The sequence below is a fragment of the Lissotriton vulgaris genome, chromosome 8 (genome assembly GCF_964263255.1).
Source record: "Lissotriton vulgaris chromosome 8, aLisVul1.2, whole genome shotgun sequence".
Taxonomy (NCBI): Eukaryota; Metazoa; Chordata; class Amphibia; order Caudata; family Salamandridae; genus Lissotriton; species Lissotriton vulgaris.
Window position 1 is genome coordinate 720189956 of NC_141696.1, and position 23155 is coordinate 720213110.

Consider the following 23155-nt stretch of genomic DNA (forward strand, 5'->3'; position numbering starts at 1 on the left):
TGCCAATGTCCCCGCAAGCACCCCGCAAGTAAAGGCACCTCCTGTACCACAAAAAGCTGCCCAAATGAGGTATCCGTGGACCCGCAGTTTGTCCGCGGATGTGCAAACCCGCGACCGTGGCCGGCCGCTAACAAATGGAAGAAAAGGTTGCCACCTAGGTGGGAATGCACTTACAGGTAGGAATTAATGCCATCGCAAGGGCGCGAGCTGCGAACAGAGTCCCTTTCCTGCCAGACGCGTTTCGGGCCAACGCCCTCTTCAGTGGCAGCACATGTGACATGACGGCAGCTGCAGGCACCAGTAAATACCCTCAGTGATTATGCACAGGTGTGAAACCTGAAGCAATGCTTTCTGGGACTGGTGGTTCGATAAAACCCAAGTGGGTCGCCGCCGCCATTCGCATGCAAAAAAAGTTTTAAAGGGATTGCCAATGTCCCCGCAAGCACCCCGCAAGTAAAGGCACCTCCTGTACCACAAAAAGCTGCCCAAATGAGGCATCCGTGGACCCGCAGTTTGTCCGCGGATGTGCAAACCCGCGACCGTGGCCGGCCGCTAACAAATGGAAGAAAAGGTTGCCACCTAGGTGGGAATGCACTTACAGGTAGGAATTAATGCCAGCGCAGGGGCGCGAGCTGCGAACAGAGTCCCTTTCCTGCCAGACGCGTTTCGGGCCAACGCCCTCTTCAGTGGCAGCACATGTGACATGACGGCAGCTGCAGGCACCAGTAAATACCCTCAGTGATTATGCACAGGTGTGAAACCTGAAGCAATGCTTTCTGGGACTGGTGGTTCGATAAAACCCAAGTGGGTCGCCGCCGCCATTCGCATGCAAAAAAAGTTTTAAAGGGATTGCCAATGTCCCCGCAAGCACCCCGCAAGTAAAGGCACCTCCTGTACCACAAAAAGCTGCCCAAATGAGGCATCCGTGGACCCGCAGTTTGTCCGCGGATGTGCAAACCCGCGACCGTGGCCGGCCGCTAACAAATGGAAGAAAAGGTTGCCACCTAGGTGGGAATGCACTTACAGGTAGGAAATAATGCCAGCGCAAGGGCGCGAGCTGCGAACAGAGTCCCTTTCCTGCCAGACGCGTTTCGGGCCAACGCCCTCTTCAGTGGCAGCACATGTGACATGACGGCAGCTGCAGGCACCAGTAAATACCCTCAGTGATTATGCACAGGTGTGAAACCTGAAGCAATGCTTTCTGGGACTGGTGGTTCGATAAAACCCAAGTGGGTCGCCGCCGCCATTCGCATGCAAAAAAAGTTTTAAAGGGATTGCCAATGTCCCCGCAAGCACCCCGCAAGTAAAGGCACCTCCTGTACCACAAAAAGCTGCCCAAATGAGGCATCCGTGGACCCGCAGTTTGGCAATCCCTTTAAAACTTTTTTTGCATGCGAATGGCGGCGGCGACCCACTTGGGTTTTATCGAACCACCAGTCCCAGAAAGCATTGCTTCAGGTTTCACACCTGTGCATAATCACTGAGGGTATTTACTGGTGCCTGCAGCTGCCGTCATGTCACATGTGCTGCCACTGAAGAGGGCGTTGGCCCGAAACGCGTCTGGCAGGAAAGGGACTCTGTTCGCAGCTCGCACCCTTGCGCTGGCATTAATTCCTACCTGTAAGTGCATTCCCACCTAGGTGGCAACCTTTTCTTCCATTTGTTAGCGGCCGGCCACGGTCGCGGGTTTGCACATCCGCGGACAAACTGCGGGTCCACGGCTGCCTCATTTGGGCAGCTTTTTGTGGTACAGGAGGTGCCTTTACTTGCGGGGTGCTTGCGGGGACATTGGCAATCCCTTTAAAACTTTTTTTGCATGCGAATGGCGGCGGCGACCTACTTGGGTTTTATCGAACCACCAGTCCCAGAAAGCATTGCTTCAGGTTTCACACCTGTGCATAATCACTGAGGGTATTTACTGGTGCCTGCAGCTGCCGTCATGTCACATGTGCTGCCACTGAAGAGGGCGTTGGCCCGAAACGCGTCGGGCAGGAAAGGGACTCTGTTCGCAGCTCGCACCCTTGCGCTGGCATTAATTCCTACCTGTAAGTGCATTCCCACCTAGGTGGCAACCTTTTCTTCCATTTGTTAGCGGCCGGCCACGGTCGCGGGTTTGCACATCCGCGGACAAACTGCGGGTCCACGGCTGCCTCATTTGGGCAGCTTTTTGTGGTACAGGAGGTGCCTTTACTTGCGGGGTGCTTGCGGGGACATTGGCAATCCCTTTAAAACTTTTTTTGCATGCGAATGGCGGCGGCGACCCACTTGGGTTTTATCGAACCACCAGTCCCAGAAAGCATTGCTTCAGGTTTCACACCTGTGCATAATCACTGAGGGTATTTACTGGTGCCTGCAGCTGCCGTCATGTCACATGTGCTGCCACTGAAGAGGGCGTTGGCCCGAAACGCGTCTGGCAGGAAAGGGACTCTGTTCGCAGCTCGCACCCTTGCGCTGGCATTAATTCCTACCTGTAAGTGCATTCCCACCTAGGTGGCAACCTTTTCTTCCATTTGTTAGCGGCCGGCCACGTTCGCGGGTTTGCACATCCGCGGACAAACTGCGGGTCCATGGCTGCCTCATTTGGGCAGCTTTTTGTGGTACAGGAGGTGCCTTTACTTGCGGGGTGCTTGCGGGGACATTGGCAATCCCTTTAAAACTTTTTTTGCATGCGAATGGCGGCGGCGACCCACTTGGGTTTTATCGAACCACCAGTCCCAGAAAGCATTGCTTCAGGTTTCACACCTGTGCATAATCACTGAGGGTATTTACTGGTGCTTGCAGCTGCCGTCATGTCACATGTGCTGCCACTGAAGAGGGCGTTGGCCCGAAACGCGTCTGGCAGGAAAGGGACTCTGTTCGCAGCTCGCATCCTTGCGCTGGCATTAATTCCTACCTGTAAGTGCATTCCCACCTAGGTGGCAACCTTTTCTTCCATTTGTTAGCGGCCGGCCACGGTCGCGGGTTTGCACATCCGCGGACAAACTGCGGGTCCACGGCTGCCTCATTTGGGCAGCTTTTTGTGGTACAGGAGGTGCCTTTACTTGCGGGGTGCTTGCGGGGACATTGGCAATCCCTTTAAAACTTTTTTTGCATGCGAATGGCGGCGGCGACCCACTTGGGTTTTTTCTAACCACCAGTCCCAGAAAGCATTGCTTCAGGTTTCACACCTGTGCATAATCACTGAGGGTATTTACTGGTGCCTGCAGCTGCCGTCATGTCACATGTGCTGCCACTGAAGAGGGCGTTGGCCCGAAACGCGTCTGGCAGGAAAGGGACTCTGTTCGCAGCTCGCACCCTTGCGCTGGCATTAATTCCTACCTGTAAGTGCATTCCCACCTAGGTGGCAACCTTTTCTTCCATTTGTTAGCGGCCGGCCACGTTCGCGGGTTTGCACATCCGCGGACAAACTGCGGGTCCATGGCTGCCTCATTTGGGCAGCTTTTTGTGGTACAGGAGGTGCCTTTACTTGCGGGGTGCTTGCGGGGACATTGGCAATCCCTTTAAAACTTTTTTTGCATGCGAATGGCGGCGGCGACCCACTTGGGTTTTATCGAACCACCAGTCCCAGAAAGCATTGCTTCAGGTTTCACACCTGTGCATAATCACTGAGGGTATTTACTGGTGCTTGCAGCTGCCGTCATGTCACATGTGCTGCCACTGAAGAGGGCGTTGGCCCGAAACGCGTCTGGCAGGAAAGGGACTCTGTTCGCAGCTCGCATCCTTGCGCTGGCATTAATTCCTACCTGTAAGTGCATTCCCACCTAGGTGGCAACCTTTTCTTCCATTTGTTAGCGGCCGGCCACGGTCGCGGGTTTGCACATCCGCGGACAAACTGCGGGTCCACGGCTGCCTCATTTGGGCAGCTTTTTGTGGTACAGGAGGTGCCTTTACTTGCGGGGTGCTTGCGGGGACATTGGCAATCCCTTTAAAACTTTTTTTGCATGCGAATGGCGGCGGCGACCCACTTGGGTTTTATCGAACCACCAGTCCCAGAAAGCATTGCTTCAGGTTTCACACCTGTGCATAATCACTGAGGGTATTTACTGGTGCCTGCAGCTGCCGTCATGTCACATGTGCTGCCACTGAAGAGGGCGTTGGCCCGAAACGCGTCTGGCAGGAAAGGAACTCTGTTCGCAGCTCGCACCCTTGCGCTGGCATTAATTCCTACCTGTAAGTGCATTCCCACCTAGGTGGCAACCTTTTCTTCCATATATATATATATATATATTCAACACTAATCGTCCTGTCGCAGAGGGAGCGCTTAGCTGGTCGGTGCTGGAGTCGGAGCCAGGACAGGGCTCCGTGTTTGCATTCCTCACAATGAAAATATTCCAGCACTCCGTTAGTCATAAAGGCTTGTACATTTGCACTGAATAAATCAAAACTTTATGACTAACGGAGTGCTGGAATATTTTCATTGTGAGGAATATATATATATATATATATATATATATATATATATATATATATATATATATATATATATATATATTACCTACTGGCGGTCGCCAGTAGGTATATATAGTTAGGATTTTTTCTCTATGGAACTTTTGAAAATTCTATGTCTAATAACTTTGGCGTTTGTGGACGGAATCGGCTGAAATTTTCAGGAAAATGGCACATTTTATTTCTGATCAGCCTCTAAAAATTTGGGGGGGTTTCGTGTAGGGGGGGCCGAGAAAAAAGGGGGGTCCCAAAACACGTTTTCGCCATTCATTTTTCCATAGGGCGTTTGGCCTCACTTTTAGCTCGAACGGCTGAATGGATTTACACGAAACTTGGCAAAATTGTAGGGACTGTTAGCCCGATGTGCCTTTGCTGGGTCTCAATATATGTGCTCCAGTGGATTTTGAGAAATTAACGTTTTAAAAAACAGATATATCTGTGACAGGGTCCTGGATAGCGGACTAGTTCGCGTACTATTCGCGTAACGGAGCTTTGCAAAGCGAAGCTGATTGGCTGTCCGGTGTCTGTCAACATTCTAAACCATTCGGAGCGGCCGCCATCTTGTCTCTCGGTAGGATCGAGAGACAAGAGGAGGCCAAAATGAAGGGGAAATGAAGGAAAGGGGGCAAGGTAGACCTCTTCTGACCCCCTAGGATTGATGAGGGGGATATTAAAGTGCCCTGCGGGGCCAACAAAAAAAAAAAAATTTGATTTTTTGTCGTAGAGGCGCAAATCGGTACGTGAACCGGGCAGCTAACCGGGCAGCTAACCGGCAGTGTAACGGGAGTCTGAGGAGAAGCTGAATGGGTGTCAACATTGTAAACAGTCTGGAGCGGCCGCCAAGGTGGTGAAAAACGAAGGGGGAAATGAAGGAAAGGGGGCAAGGTAGACCCCTCCTGACCCCCTAGGATTGATGAGGGGGATATTAAAGTGCCCCGTGGGGCAAAAGAAAAAAAAAGAAAATTGCGATTTTTCGCGGTAGAGGCGCTTCCCGGTACGCCAACCGGGCAGCTAACCGGCAGCGTAACGGGAGTCCGACATCTTGTGTTTTTGGAGTGTCCGGTTTGCGTACCGGGTAGCGTTCCGGTAAGCGTAACAAGGGGAAAACCAAGAGAAACAGTAAAATAAAATTGAAAGGAATAGATTCCACCAAACTTGGCAAAATTGTAGGGACTGTTTGTTTGATGTGCCTTTGCAAGGCCTCAAGATATGTGCACGTGTGGATTTTGTCTAATTAAGGTTAAAAAAATATATATATATCTGTAAGCGTGCTCTGGCGCGCTTACGCTACGGGTTTTGTTTGCGCTGCAGAGACGATACATCACGTTTATGCGACGCGTCATGAGGCGTCTCACGTGGCTACGTGATACGTCACGTAATAAAGAATATATTTTACAGCTATAGATATTAGCTTTTAAAAAACCAATGAAATTCACTGAAAAAACCATAGGTTATAGACCATATATAGTTAGGGATTAGCATTTACAAAACCAAGAAAATTCACTGAAAAAAACATTGGTTATAGACCATATATAGTTAGGGATTAGCATTTACAAAACCATAATTTACTCGCACAAAACCATAGAAATTCGCATATATAGTTAGTTGCAATAACTATATATCGCGCACCCGCAATCCACTGCTGATGATGTCACATATTACATCATTCATGACATAATATCATTCATGTGATAATACGATAAACCTCTTCAGACTCTAATATAACCTTAGATACAATCAGTGTAAACAGACACTCACAGATTGTCACTCATCCATGGAGCTACTCATACATCTAGTCAGTCATGCAAAGAATCAATCACACCTCCATTTCCTCAACTATACAGTTATACACACCTTACTAATTCAAACATATTCTAACATAAATTTACTCTCTTATACAATCACTGATAAAAGTTCACAATGATCCATACAGCCACTCACACATTCACTGGCTCTTATGCACAGTTATTTATATATGTCAACTCTCACATGTACTGTGTTTTACATATGTACTTACTTGGACATGTAGCACTGAGATATCCATTCACTCACCAATACACTCATGCACACAGTCAACCGCCCATGCAGCTGTTTCCACATGCACTTTTGAACCCATACATCTAGTGAATCAACTGCTCACACATCTTTGCACAGAGTCATACACCTCCCAGCCACTCATACACATACTCAGTCTCCCATACAAATACTTGGGCAACCAATCAATAACCCATATAGTTACTCATATAGCTACTGATTAACACATTCAGCAGTTTACAGAACAACAGACATAATTATGCACAAATTAAGACAGTTTACTCACTAACCCATGCACTCAGTGAGACACATTTAATCACTCTCTCATACAGTCAGTCATGCACCTACTAAATTCTTCATCCAGACACTTATACATCCACTCATTCTTCAATATGTAAGACATATTTAAACACACAGTCACTGGATGATGTCATCAGTGATGTCATCAGTGATGTCACTGACCATGTCATGAATGATGTAATATGTGACATCATCAGCAGTGGATTGCGGGTGCGCGATATATAGTTATTGCAACTAACTATATATGCGAATTTCTATGGTTTTGTGCGAGTAAATTATGGTTTTGTAAATGCTAATCCCTAACTATATATGGTCTATAACCAATGGTTTTTTCAGTGAATTTTCTTGGTTTTGTAAATGCTAATCCCTAACTATATATGGTCTATAACCTATAGTTTTTTCAGTGAATATATATATATATATATATATATATATATATATATATATATATATATATATATATATGTTTATCATTATAACTTTCTTAAACTTTTTAGAAACACTCAGCCACTGGATGATGTCATCAGTGATGTCATTTGAGATAGCATCAGTGATGTCACTGACCATGCCATGAGTGATGTAATATGTTATGTCATCAGCAGTGCGTTGCGGGCGCGGGTTATAGTTAGCTCGGCTAACTACAACAGCTGAATTTCTCAGGTTTGGTATGAGTGAAAAGTCAGCCTAACTATAACGTCCCTGAAACCTATGGTTTTTTCAGTGAATATATATATGTACATATACACACACACCCACAAACACACACATATATATATATATATATATATATATATATATATATATATATATATATATATATATATATATATATATATATATATATATATATATATATCAATTACCAGATCCTCAAACCACCTCCGGCCAGAATAGCCGGCGAAGCAGAAGAACAGACCACAAATAATTGGCAAGATGTTCCGTTTTATTTCTTTAGCCAAGTTTGTCAAAGATGATGCGTTTCGGGCGTGAAAAGCCCTTGATCACACCTTTTTTTCCCCTTGATCACACAACGGTCACAGCAAACAATTTTCTTTTTATGGTTTAAATCTTTTATCGAATTTTCAAGAGAAAAAAAACAAGAAGGCATTGCGCTGTCAGACATACGAGTCTTGCTCGGTGACCATGCGTTAACAAAGAGCGAACATAGTGCCCACAGGGCCGATGCAATGACATAAAGCTGTTGAAGTGCCTTGGAACTTAACACCCACTCCCTCCCCCCTCCCACCCCCCTCTGTCCACCAAAGAAAAAGTCTGCTTCATAATAATCTGTTTGGGGAGGCAAAGGAGCGTTTATTTGGCCCTGCGTGTTCGTGTTTTCTTCGAGGGCTGTGGGTCCGGAATTGGCGTATCTGCCAGTCGTAGGAGATGTAGGTATCTGGGACAGCTCAACTCACGAAATTCACTTGTGAGCAATGTTAGGATGGGGCGCCACAACTCTGGAAATTCCTCCCCCCTCCCGGCTTGTACCAGCGACCGCTTTTCCATTCCAAGTACCATCCATAACCTGTGCAACCAGCTTGTGTGCGGGGGACAGTGTGGTGATCTCCAATGTGCCACAATGTTTTGGGTAGCTGCCCCTAGGGCAATAGCTATGAGGCGGCCCCTGTGGGATCTCAGTGGGTACATCAGGGCATTGGGCAGTCCCAGCAGGATGTAGGTGGGGAATCGGGGCAATTGAGTGTCTAGGTGAGAGTCCACCTCATCTATAATCGTGTCCCAGTATTCCCGTATATGTTGACAGCGCCAAAGCAAATGTTCCAATATGCCTAATTCCCCACATCCTCTCCAACAGCGGTCGCTGATCTGGGGTTCCGCCTGGTGTAAGCGTTCTGGAGTGTGGTACCAGTATGTTGCTACCTTGGTGAGGGTCTCGGTAAGACCAGAGTGGTATGCGGAATGTTGTGCCCTGTGATAGATCCCTCTCCACTCCTTGTGTGTGAGGGCCCTGCCTAGTTCCCACTCCCACCAACATCTTACTGCATTGTATGTGTGTGTGTTTGTAAGAAGGAGGTGCTGATATAGAGCAGAGATTAGTTTCTTTTAAGAGGTGCGGGTGACTAGCCACTTCTCATACGGTGTGAGGTATCGTTGGGCTCCTGATTTTACATCGGGTTAGAGGGCCCAGTGTCGCACCTGCAGGTAGGCTAACCTATCTCTCTCTGTGATAGCGTAGGCATCCTTCAGTTGTTGGAAAGATAGGATGCCTTCTAGGTTGAAGAGATGCCCCAGTTCTTCGCAGGGGGTGCGTTGCCAGTTCACAAATGCTTTCGGGTCAAGACCGGGGGTGAAATCGGGATTAGCGAATAGGGGTGTCATTGGGGAGGGAAACGTCGTCAATTCATGTTTGGTAGCTACTTGGTCCCACACCTCCATGACCGTGCTGGTGATCTGGGATGCATAAAGGTTGGGAGGCCTGTGTCGTCGCAAAAGAAAGGGGATTCCTTGTAGTGGCATACCGGCTACCGCCTGATCTTTGAACAGCCAGGGCTTGCTTGATTCCAGCTGGTACCATTCCAAAAGGCTCTGCAGTTGTGCTGCGTTGAAATAGAGTTGGAGGTCTGGGATCCCTACCCTGCCATGCGTAGATGGTAAAGCCACAATGTCGTGTTTGAATCGCGGACGGCGGCCTTGCCAGATGTAGCGTGCTATTTCAGATTGCATCCGCTGGATCCAACCTTGAGGTGGGTGTAGGGGAAGGGTCTGGAACAGGTAGAGGACTTGCGGTAGTAGCGTCATCTTGGTGGCCGCAATCCTCCGTTGCCAGGAGAGCGGAAGGCACCTCCACCTTCACAGCTCCTCTCAAAGCTGTGTGCGGAGTTTATTATAGTTTGCGTCTCCTGTGGCAGGGATGGTGGGGCCTAATAAGATCCTAGGTAGGGGACCGTGGTGTCTGACCAGTGTATGTTATGTTCGTCCCATACCATAGCCATGGTTTCGGGTGATAGCGAAATGTTGAGGGCGATCGATTTGTCCTCATTTACTTTGAATCCCCCGGCGAGCGCAAAACTATGGAGTTCCACGAAGAGCCCACGAAGTGAGGGAACTGGATCGGTGATGGATAGCAGGATGTCATCGGCGTAGAGGCTGATCTTATGAATGTCACCCCCGAATTTAATACCCTTAATGAGAGCATGTTGTCGAATTCTCTGTGCTAGTGGTTCCATATATAGGGCAAACAGGATTGGGGAAAGGGGACATCCTTGTCTAGTCCCTCTGGGGGAGGTGTGACCATTAACGCGCACCACGGCGTTGGGTTGCTTATAGCAGTTAAGGATGCGGGTGCAGAGCACGTCCCCGAGACCAAAAAGACGCAGAACTTGCTCTAGCTAGGGCCAGTGCACCCTATCAAATGCTTTTTCCGCATCGATGGTGAGAAGCATGCAGTCCGGTCTTGTTCATGATCCAGCCTCAATGAGATGTAATACCCTCCCGGTGTTGTCGCTTGTTTGTCGTTGGGGTATGAACCCGGCCTGGTCGGGTTCGACAAGCTTTTGCATGTACGTCGCGAGACGATTTGCCAGGATGCCTGTATAAAGTTTAAAGTCAATATTCAGTAATGAGATCGGCCGGTAGGAGCCGCAGTTGGTTTTATCTCCACCAGGTTTCGGTATGACCGAGATAGATGCCTCCAGGAGGTCTGCGGGGATCGCGCCTGGTTGGTCAAAGGAGTTAAAGAGATCCCGAGGAGGGGGGCCACCTGGTGGCAGAAGGTCTTGTAGAAGATCGCCGGGTACCCATCAGGTCCCGGCGATTTCCAGTGCTTTAAGCGGGAGATTGCAGACACCACCTCCTCTAGGGCTATTGGCCTATCTAGGAAGTCGGCTTGGGCTGTATTTAAGGATGGGAGCTGTGCGTCTTGTAGGTATGTCCGACCTGATTGGATGTCGAGGTCGTCACTCGCATAGAGGGACTGGTAAAATGTTCCAAAGGTCTCTGCTATGTCAGCGTCTTCCGTGACTAGCTCACCCCTTTCTGTACGTTGGTCCTGTACTCCCTGTCTTATGCGTTTGTTTGCTAACAGCCATCCACAGCGGTCCCCTCCAGTGTAATATGCTTGCCAAAGACGCAGGGCAGCATATTCCTCCGCATCCTGGTCAAGGGCGGCCAGCATCTTCCTCTCGCTGCAGAGTTGGCGCCAGGCCATCATGGCTCAGGTGCGCTGGTGCATTTTCTCCAGTTCCGCCACTCGTTGCATGAGTTCTACACGCTTCTGTTCCCTGTCTTTATTATTGGCTGTGGCCATGGAGATGAATTCACCACGCAGGGCCGCTTTAAGGGCTGACCATTGCGTCGTCCGTGTGGTGTCCTCATTGTTGTTGTGGGTTAGGAATTGCGTGATGGCGTTTTTTATCCGCTCCACCGTCGCGGGGGTACGGAGAAGGTATTCCCTGAGGCGCCAGTGTCGCTGTGGGGCCGGTGTTGTTGGTAGGAAGAAAGTGACCACCATTGGTGAGTGGTCTGATAGCACGGCCGGCAGGATCTCTACGTCTTGGGTTTGCGCCACCAGGTGATATGTGCAAAGAAAGTAATCTAGTCCCGCATAGGATCTATGAGCCCCTGAGTGATATGTGTAGGCTGTGCTGCATGGATGGAGATGTAGTGAGCCCGAGCTCCTGGAGGTGTGCGTTGCCTGATTCAGAGAGAGCTCCCACTTGCCCTGTTCACTGGCATGAGCGGTCTGCTGTGTTATGGAAGACTAGATTGAGCTCCCCGCCTATCAGCAAGTGTCGTTCTGTGTTGGCAGTGGCTGCCCCTAGAGCTGTTCGGAGGAATGTTTCTTGTTTCTCATTGGGCGAATAGATTGAGCCAATCAAGAGTATCACACCTGCAACTAGGAAGCGGTACACCAACAATCGCCCCTTCAATTCCGCTTCCTTCTGCAGCACCTTGCCCTTAAATGCTCTGGAAACCAAAATCGTTACCACGGCTACTTTTTTAGAGGCAGATGAAAAGAGTTGTGTAGGAAAGGCCCGGGATTTTAATCTATGGCAGTCTTTGGGCAGGAGGTGTGTCTCTTGGAGAAGGCAGATGTCAGCTGTGGAGTGTTCCAGTTGTGATAGGACTGCGCGGCGCTTGATTGGATTATTAAGGCCCTGTACATTAAGAGAGAGAATCTTGAGTCTAGTGTGTGCCATCATAAATCAGGACAGGGTCTGAAGCTCCATGTAGTGTGTGTAGCGGCAAAAATGCAGGAAATGAGAGAGAAAAAACAAAATAACATCCCCAAGGTGGACAGAGGGATCCCTCCCAAAGAACCCCCCCCCCGGAGAACCCAAAACAACCCCTGCCCCCCCCTCCCAGTGCCCACCCTAACCCCAACCTCCAACTCCCCATCAGTCAAAATAGTCCCGGACCAGTCAAGTCCCGTGGCAGGCCCATGGAAGGAAGCAACAAAGGGAAGCGTGGCACTGGCAACCCCAGCGACCCCCCAACCCGCCCCAATCAGGCCCGCTTGATGACGAAGCTAAATGTAGAAAATCCCCCCTTTCGAGCATGAGGAAGAGACTTAGTCTTGTGACGTCGTGTCTCTGGACACTTCCTTGATGGCAGCTGCCTGCTCCTGCACCACCGTCGTCGGATCTGGCCTGTGTGACGCCCTAGATGACTGCCTGCGGTGCACTCGCTGCCATCCTTCCCCCGTGGAGCGGGAGGGCCTTCCCTGTGAGGGCCCGCTTGCATCTTCGCTGTCTATCGAGTCCTCCGCCATATCTATCCCCAATAGGGCGCATGTGTCCTTCAAAGACCTAAACTGCTGCAGCACACCATTCCACTTGAAAACTAGGCGAAAGGGATGACCCCATGAGTACCGGATCCCTTTCTCAGTCAGAAACGCGGTGGCAATTTTGAAGGCTCTTCTCTTGTGCAGGGTAATAGCGGATAGGTTCTGATAGAGAGCTACATCCTGACCCTGATAACTTAGAGGCTGTTTTCGATGAGCTGCTTGCATTATCCCCTCCTTTAATGGAAAGTCAGGCAAAAATGCTAATATATCCGGGGGCAGAGCGGGTACTTTGCGTGTTAAGCCCACTCGATGAGCTCTATCAATGCGGATCAAGAAGTCCTCACTTTCCCGCAGAATGTTTCTGAAGAGGCCCTGTAGGAACAGCGTGATATCAGTCCCTTCCGCCTTGGATGGCACCCCCCAGACGTGTATGCTGTTACTCCGTGAACGATTTTCGAGGTCCTCGGCATGAACCTGTAACTCCAGTTGTTGCTCCTGCAGGCGTAGTACTTCCTTGACTGCGGCCACCCTCTCTCCCATGCCGTCCAAGTCCCGGCAAAGTTCTCTGTATTCGCCCGCCATTTCTTGTTTCAAAGTCTGAAAGTCATCCCGCAATGAGTTAAGCACGGACTCCAGGAATGTCTTAGTAATTGGGGCTCCTCCATCCTCCCGCCCCTTAGAGTCCTTGACCACTGCCAGACCCACAGGGCTCTTCTCTCCCTTAGCGGATCCCTTCGCTAACATGTCCGGTATGGTGCGGCCGCCCTTGTGCGACCCACCCGACATCTCGAGGCACACCACTGACCTGCTCCACGAAAGATCTCAACTACTGCGTTAGGTTCCAGCCACTCTGAGCCCACCACCGTCACCCGGGCCTGTCTCTTCCAACAGGGGCTCCCACCCTGCGCCGCTGCAGACCGAGAGTGCCGTCCACGCGGTCGGCAGTGACCGCTGTGCTCGGGGTCCCAGTCACTGCCAGGTCCTCAGTGAGGATAGTCGCTTGCGCCCTTCCAGACATTACACTCGGTTTTGTGTTCCTTCCCCGATCTTGCTCTTCACCAGCTGGCTAAATTCTCAGAGAGGGGCCCCCTCTCGACCAGACCCTTATCTCTGGCCTCGCACTATGGGCGTACCACAGAGTCCCGGTGGGCACTTTCACTCCTCAATGGTTGCTGCAGGGATCCCCTATGCACTGCCACGTGGTCCTGCCAACCCGATGGCGCTCCCTCGCTGCTCCGTAGTGGGCTCTCAGACAGTGGGGGCCGGCGGAGTAATTCCCCAAGCCTCTGAGCCCTGGCCCCAGTAGGCGCTGGTCTCCCATTCACCCCTGCTGCTTTCAAGCAATCGTTCAGGCCCAGGCCCCGACGCCCGGGCATCAATTTCCACCCACACCTCCTGTCTGCAGGTGGGCCGTGCCTCCTCCCGCTGCCTTAGCCGTATATCTTCCCGTCCTCCACTGGCTATCACTCCTCGGGGGGACCCCTGGCACCTCTTCCTCTGCCCCGGGGCGCTGGTATCCCTTGGGCCGACCTTCTCTCCAGGGTTAGGCCCCAAATACCGGGCCTCGATTTTAGCGCCCCCGGGGTCTATGCACGTCCCGTCCGGGGGCGCCACCCCCACCTCTCACCTCCGCTGTTGTCTACATCCCGGAGCCGCTGCCTGCCTCCGCCACTCTCGACTACAGCCTCCCGTGCTCCCCGAGCACACAGGCCAGTCAGTGCCAGCCCGAGTACGCCACTCTTAGGGGGCGCTCAGTTCGCGGACCGCGTCCGTTCCGACAGGCCTCCGCAGCCTCAGCCTCACCGGCAAAATCCGCGCTGCAACTCGCCTGCCGGGATCGTCACAGGGCGGTATTTGGGGGGGGGGGTTAGAAGCTATTTTGCGGGCATAAACTGGGGCCGGGACCGGGAGCCTCACAGACACACGTCTGCCGCGGTCGCCATCTTGGCCACGTCCCCACAATTTCTTTTTAAATGCTTAGTTTGTGTTCTCCCCCACACCATGTGACTGCATCATGTGATCATCAACAGTGAGGAAATACTACACTTAAACCGACATATACAACCATTTTTTTAAAGGCATTTGAAGATACGTGAAATTGGTTACACTCACACATTGTATATAACTCTCAATTATTGCTGTATAAATACAGACATTTGATACAATATATTTGTAAATATATTAATGTGAGGCAACAAAATTTGCAGTCTCTGGAATTACTGTATAAATACATATAATAACTTTAGGCATTACAAAACGAGTAGACATATGATTAAAATTTATAAATCCAAATATAAATATTAATATAACCATACACAATTTCCATGTCTTCTGTATAAATACAGTGTTCACTTCATTACCTCACGCTATCTTCAAACCAAAGATCCAATAAAACGTTTTAATTTACCAAGTCTAACAAATTTGTGAATTTGTTGTATCAAGTGCAATTTTCAGCTAGACATTGATTTACTGTGCAAAGAACTGTGCAAAATATCTGTGCAAACCGTCTGATAAATAAAATCTATTAATCATATATTCAACAACAATGAATCCTAATATCCAGGATAAAATATTGTTAAAAATATAAATAGTGTTTTAAAACTTTATCATTTACGGTAAAAATGGTACAAAAAGAGGAGATAAAATATGTAGTACAAAAAAGATTCTAATTTGATTATTCACATAATTTATATTTTTACAACTACATAGAAAGAAATTTGTCAAAACGAAATTCATTAATGTGTATTCTCTATATCATTTTTAATCTTTTATCATGAAATTAGGGAACCTATGTTTCATGAGGAGAATTACACTCAATCCATCAGTACCAGTAATTCAGTGAACAGCATTACTTATATCAATCGAAAAACATTTGTTATTAGAAAATCTCAAACTGACTAGGAATCTGTGAGCTAGCACAATAAAATGAAATTACAGAAAATTGTGCAATTCTTCCGTGTTGTTTAACCCGTTAGGCCACTTGCTATCAAAGTCTATCATTTTAGTTTCAACCGTGGCGCCATTGTCGCTCACGGTTGCCTCCCCTACGAGGTTTGGGGATAGCCCCCGCCACAAAATATTTGAGGCACGCCACATCATTATTATGACATCTTTTAAAGTGGAGTGCAACGGGGTAGGCTGGGTCAGAATGAAGAATTGCCCTGAGATTCTGCAAAATCCTGAAGTGCACCTGTAGCTTGGTGCTACCAATGTAGTTCAATCCACAGGTGCACGTCAAAACATACACAGCATACTCCGTTTTACAATCATAGCTCCCAGAGATTGCCACATTCTGTAGACTGAACGGGGTTCAAAAATGAGTGGTATAATTTCCAAACTTGCAGGCTCTGCAACTGGAACATTTACGGAACCATTTAGCAAGCATTAACCACATATTATTAGAGATCGTTTCTGGTCTGCTTTTATCTAGTATCCTCCCCATGTTGTTAGCTTTTCTAAAAGTTACAATAGGGCTACTAGATAATCTAGATCCAAGTACACTGTCAGTTAAGAGAATCGGCCAATTCTTCTTGACAATGTCTCGAATCTTCTTATCCTCATTACTAAAAGATGTTATTAATCTAGGGCAGTTCTTTTCAACCAACTCTTCTCTCGTGGCATTTTCTATTGCAGGGGTCACATTGATAGGATCTACACTGGGACATGTAGTTTAAAAATTATTAACCCACAGCAAAATTATCAATACAAAATTACATTAATTACACAATTTACATGAATATTAATCAATTGAATAATTAATATTGTAAAATAAATGATTAATTAATTATAATTAAATTATTTCCACCCTTTAACTCTACAAACGAAAACAACAAACCAGAAAAACGTAACATAGTAAAAAAATGAATTACACAATTAACACAATTAATTATCAACTAAATAATAAATATTAACTAAAAAAAATATATTAATAAATATTAATTAATTTACTTCCCACCCTGTACCCTGTGAACCCCACAACCCACTATGGTTTAAAAAATAACAATAAACTATTAAATTAAATTTAAATTTAAAAACAACATAAAAACATTACCACTAATTATAGAAACAAAGTATAACATATACAATTCTGAAATAAATAAAAATAATAAAACAATTATATAATAAACAACGGTATTTTTGTAAACTATATTAACAACATAGATATTTTTACCATAAATATTGAGAAAAAAGATATTTTTAACATCAATATTACTTACCTTAAAATTGGTATTCTTGTCGAGATTTTTGCACACAACATTTGTGCATCACGATATTTGTAACTCTAAACTGGGATAAATCTACAGACTGCTAAAATAGGATTGTGATTGGATACCAATTCAGTATTTTGAGGGGCATTTTGAGGGTGTCCCTTCCAAATACCGAATTGGTATTCATGTATCATTGGTTTGCAACTGGAACTCAAGATGCAACTCATTGAAAAGTTACCGACCCCCACCTGAAGTGGTAGCCCATTGACAAAAGAGAAGAGGTACTCTTTGGACCCTTTCCCCTTTGAAAATATTGGGAAAGGTTTCAGGGAGAAAAAGAAGTGGTTCAAGGGGCTTTAGGCATCTCAGAGAAACTTTGGAATTATTTTTTTTAAGCTGCCTTGTTTCTTTTAGAGGAATTAAGCTGTTTTAACAAAAAAACTTAATGAAAGGTGATTACAGAAATGGTGGTCTACTGCCCTTTCAGAGATTTTCAAACAGATTGTGTGCATATGTTTGCATGTTAAAAAATTATGTATTGCAAAAATAAATTTAAAAAAACAATGAAATCAAAGCAGAAATAACGTTAGATATGGGACAAATAGCCCTGACATGGAAGTGTGTTACTTGTTATGCAGAAGCGCGCATGTCCCAAAGCAAAATGCCATCACTCAGCCAGTGAACGGAGCCAAGGGAGTGGTGGACAAGAAACCATATTGATTTTTAAAGAAATGATGAATGTAAGATTGTAAAAATATGAGGAAGATATAAACTAAGAAAAGAGTGTAACTTTCAGGACAAAGAAAGGATTATGAAACTGGCAGCATTCTTACATTTGCTAACCATTTTGACACAAAACTAAATGCCTTATTACGGTTTTGCGGTTCGTGGACCACTGTACCGGAGGTGGTGGTCTGACCGCGGTGAGCTCTGCCGTTCGACAGTTGATAAACAATTGTTTACAGACATGGGGTATGTGCAATCACTATTAATGGAAGTAACAAATGTTTTTAAATGCGACATTTTAGCATTATAAAATCATGAAAGATTATTTAACATGTATATACTAAATTCATTAGTTATACAGTATTGTTACAGGCAAAATGTAACATTTTTTACTAACAGGATAAGTTTACAACAGTCTGTTTTTCATTCCATTATGACATATGTACCCTTTCTATGCCTATGTTTAAACAAATCATGTGATACACTTCAGTAGGTGTGGCCCATAGGAGGAGTCAGGAAAAACTAGCATTCAAAAATGACAGGCTGACTTATTCAATGGTGTCTGATCAAGAGTACCAGTTACTCGAAACGCGTCGCCAGGAAGGTGTTAAATAAAAGCAACATCTTGCCTGAAGCCGTGGGGTCTGTCTCCTTCTTTTGCCACCCCGTTGGTGTGGAAGTTAGAGGATTTTCTTTCATCACCTACTGGCGGTCGCCAGTAGGTAGTTATAGTTAGGATTATTTTCAATGCAAAATCTCAACATTCTATTGGGAATAACTTTGGCGCCGGTTGAGGAATCTGGCAGAACATTTCCTCAAATTTGCCTCGCGGCGCTCCAGTCCTTCCCTGAAAGTTTGGGGGGGATTCGTCAAGCGTGGGCCGAGATAAAAGGGGGGTCCCAAAACGTGTTTTCCCCATGTTAATTTCCATAGGGCGGTCGACCTCACTTTTAGCCCGAACGGCTAAATGGATTTACACCAAACTTGGCAAAATTGTAGGGACTGGTAGCCCGATGTGCCGTTGCTATGTCTCAAGATATGTGCTCCAGTGGTTTTTGAGTAATTTAGGTTCAAAAATATATATATATCTATAAGCGCGCCACGGTACGCGCACCGGGGAGCGCACCGGGCGCGCTACGCGACTTGCGCGCGGAAAGCTGATTGGCTCTCGGGTGTCTGTCAACATTCCAAACAGTCCGGAGCGGCCGCCATCATGTGTCTCGGTAGGATCGAGACACAAGATGTGGCAAAAACAAAGGGGGAAATGAGCAAAAGGGGGCAGGGTACACCCCCCTGACCCCCTAGGTTTGATATGGGGGCCATAAAAGGGCCCCGTGAGGCAAAAAAAAAAGAACATTTGACGATTTTCACTGGGGAGCGCCCGGTACGCGCACCGGAGAGCGTACCGGGGAGCGTAGCATGGGGAAAACCCAGTTCATTCACTGCGTCACCTCTACGACCCTTTCTTGCGTCAATACACCCCTTTTGCATACATTACACCTGACGTAGGTATAATGTGGCGCAGGGGTTTACAAAGTGAGGCATCTACCTAGATGCGTCACTTTGTAAATATGACTCAATAAGGTGCATGTTTTACGCTGCAGATGCGTCACAAAAAGTGACATACCAGTGGCGTAAAAGTGATGCATGGCCTCATAAATGAGGCCTTCAGTCTTCTAGTCATGCGTCATATTGAATATATGACGTATTATGTCGCAAGTACTTACAGATACGTCATTATTTCAGACGTATCTGTAAGCGCAAAAGTGATGCATTGCTGGAGTGTGTCACAAAAATGATGCAACTCAAGTAATGCATCCTTTCACATGGGGCCAGGCCCCATGTGAAAGGGCCTGCATCAGTCTTACGCCTGCTGTGAAACAGGCGTAAGATTTGGACGCAACAGCGTCATAAAAGTGACGCAGTGATATCTTATAGATTTCACTGCGTCACCTCTTCGACCCTTTCTTGCGTCAATACGTCCCTTTTGCATACATTACACCTGATGTAGGTATAATGTGGCGCAGGGGCTTACAAAGTGACGCATCTACCTAGATGCGTCACTTTGTAAATATGACTCAATAAGGTGCATGTTTTACGCTGCTGATGCGTCACAAAAAGTGACGTACCGGTGGCGTAAAAGTGATGCATGGCGTATTATGTCGCAAGTACTTACAGATACGTCATTATTTCAGACGTATCTGTAAGCGCAAAAGTGATGCATTGCTGGAGTGTGTCACAAAAATGATGCAACTCCAGCAATGCATCCTTTCACATGGGGGCAAGCCCCTTGTGAAAGGGCCTGCGTCAATCTTACGCCTGCTGTGAAACAGGCGTAAGATTTGGATGCAACAGCGTCATAAAAGTGACGCAATGATATCTCATAGATTTCACTGCGTCACTTCTATGACCCTTTCTTGCGTCAATACGTCCCTTTTGCATACATTACACCTGACGTAGGTATAATGTGGCACAGGGGCTTACAAAGTGAGGCATCTACCTAGGTGCGTCACTTTGTAAATATGACTCAATAAGGGGCATGTTTTACGCTGCTGAGGCGTCACAAAAAGTGACGCACCGGTGGCGTAAAAGTGACGCATGGCCTCATAAATGAGGCCTTCAGTCTTCTAGTCATGCGTCATATTAAATATATGACGTATTATGTCGCAAGAACTTACAGATACGTCAGTATTTCAGACGTATCTGTAAGCGCAAAAGTGATGCATTGCTGGAGTGTGTCACAAAAATGATGCAACTCCAGCAATGCATCTTTTCTTACCCTTCCACACCCCCGTTCCTTTTCAACATTTTCTTTGAATATCCACATTCCCCATGTTCACTCTCCTTCTCCTTACTTTCTTTCTCAACACTCACCTTCTTTCAGTCCCCCTACTTCACTTCCTTTCTCCTCTCATACCTTTCTGTTCTTTATTACTCATTTTCCTTTCCATTATCAATGCACTTCACTTACTCTTTTTCATTTTTTTAAGAATATAGCTCTTTGATGAGAATTGGAGGTAGTTCTGAAAAGAACTTTTTTTTTCTTCTTTTTTCTTTTTTTAGAACAAAAACAAAAACAGGGAATGGAAACTGCTCGACAGGAGCAAAACAACCAAAAAAAATTAGGGCTGGGAACGGCAGCGATGGTTCTCCAATGCTCGAACCATGAGCAGAATACTTTGCTCCCCAAAGGAAAGTAGCTGATCACAGTATGTGCATTTAAGGATGCCTTTGTTAAATGCAGGCTGAATGTTCGGAACCAGCTCCTGTGATCTCCCCCTCACCGATGTTGTTGGTCCTCCCGTTGATGTAGAGTCCCCATCACTGGGAACCTCTTGTGCCAGAGCCCTGACACTTTCCCGGGCAAAATTCGGGGGGTGCTTCCTCTCCACATGGCGAAGCATTGTGGAGTTCCCAAAAGAATATTTCTTAGTGGGGTCACCCCCGTGACCCCACTAAGAGATACCCATACTAGTTAAAACAACCAAATCAGTAATTCCACCATCTATATACACATCCACTCATTCACCAACAGTTCTATATAGTCACTCATACATATACTCACTTTTCATATGTAGTGATACACCTATACATCCTGTTACACACCGACAGTCATCCAAAAGTTACTCACACACATACTCACACATGCAAATAAATTATTGAACATCCATTTATTTGCATATAAAACAATAACTGGTGTGAAACCTATGGTTTTTTCAGTGAATTTATATAAACACATACTTATTTAAACAGGAACTCTTACAATGTCTTACTCTCACATATACTCACTTATATACATCAAAACTCACATACACTACATTAAAATATATGTAGTTACTAAAAAAGACAATAGTGAGACAGTCATTCACTCACTAACACACACATATACACACTCATTCACCCATACAGTCCTGTACATATGCTGTCTTCAAAACACATACAAACAGTGAGTCAGTCACCAACCCATGCAGCTACTTATACACAAAGTGAAACACTGATACATATATTTCAATATTTAAAAGTTATTAGCTAATATATGTATTCAATAAAATACACTTAATAAGGCAGTTAACCAATCCTTTTGTAAAAAAAATACATCCATTTACACACTTATTTAACCATTTATTCTTCCATCAACCTTTACAAATACAAATATTAAACATATTAATTTTTTAGAAAGACACATTCACTGGATGGTGTCATCAGTGATGTCATGAGTGATGTCACTGACGATGTCATGAGTGATGTAATATGTGACGTCATCAGCAGTGCATTGCAGGCGCGCAAGTTATAGTGAGTCCAACTAACTATAACGTGGAATTTCAATTGTTTTATGTCAGTAAAATTTCCAGCTAACTATAACTGGTGTGAAACCTATGGTTTTTTCAGTGAATATATGTATATATATATATATGTGTGTATATATATATATATATATATATATATATATATATGTACACCTTGGGCCCGATTCACAGAATGAACTTAAGACTCAATCCTAAATGTACTACTATTTTGGTATTCACAGAATGCACTTACTACTTTTGGCATTCACAGAATGCACTTACTACTCTTGGCATTCACAGAATGAACTTACTACTTTTGGTATTCACAGAAGTTAGGATTTTGTCTTAAGTTTGTCTTAAGACAGACTTAAGACAAACTTAAGACAGACTTAAGACAGACTTAAGACAAAATCCTAACTTCTGTGAATACCAAAAGTAGTAAGTTCATTCTGTGAATACCAAAAGTAGTAAGTGCATTCTGTGAATGCCAAAAGTAGTAAGTGCATTCTGTGAATACCAAAATAGTAGTAAGTTTAGGATTGAGTCTTAAGTTCATTCTGTGAATCGGGCCCCTTGTCTTGGTTAGGACTGGACTTTCTACATTAAAAGTTTTTTTTCAAGTGTGGCAGCAGCATGAAAATAAATAAACACTGCAAGGCATTTGAAATTGAAAATTTAAATGTCCGTGACTAAGGCCGCCCTGCAGTGCAGTTATTTATGTTTTTTTATGCTTAAAAGGGAGTGAAATTTGGCCCGGGTTACATTAAGACACCGCTTTATTATGCAGAATGACAAATAATGTGGTGCACAAAAGAGGGGGAATGCCCACCCAGAACCCTAAGGTTCTACATAAGCAATAACCTGCCTTTGGCACAAGTAAAGATATTAAAAGAAATGAGTCTTCATTCGATGTCTTCACTCCCGACTGTTGTAAATGCTTTATTTCAGTTAGTCTTTATTCCAGTTAGCCAACATACGTTTTATCATAGTCACAACTTCATCAGGGCTAAAGATACCAAAAACATTGTATTCATAACCTAATAACTTAACCCCAATAAGCATGACTTCGTGACTTACAAAGTGACATTCTGGTTGCATGCACACACAGTGAGCATTGTGTGACATCCCATATTTGTGAGAATCAGTACCGCAATCTAAATCACATTACATCATATAAAAACAAAGTTCCACAATTTCGACAGAGATTCACGCTGAATTATTCCATATGAAACGAGACTGTAAAGGTATTATATCAGCATGTAAACTCCGTAAGCAAAATTCCAATATTATAGAAAACGGACTGAATGACAAACTGACATGTGGTTTCTGCCACAAATCAATATTGTCCTGGCACCATGTTGGAGTATCCATAAGTTACAAAAAATAAGTTTATAATTAATTTCCTTCATACC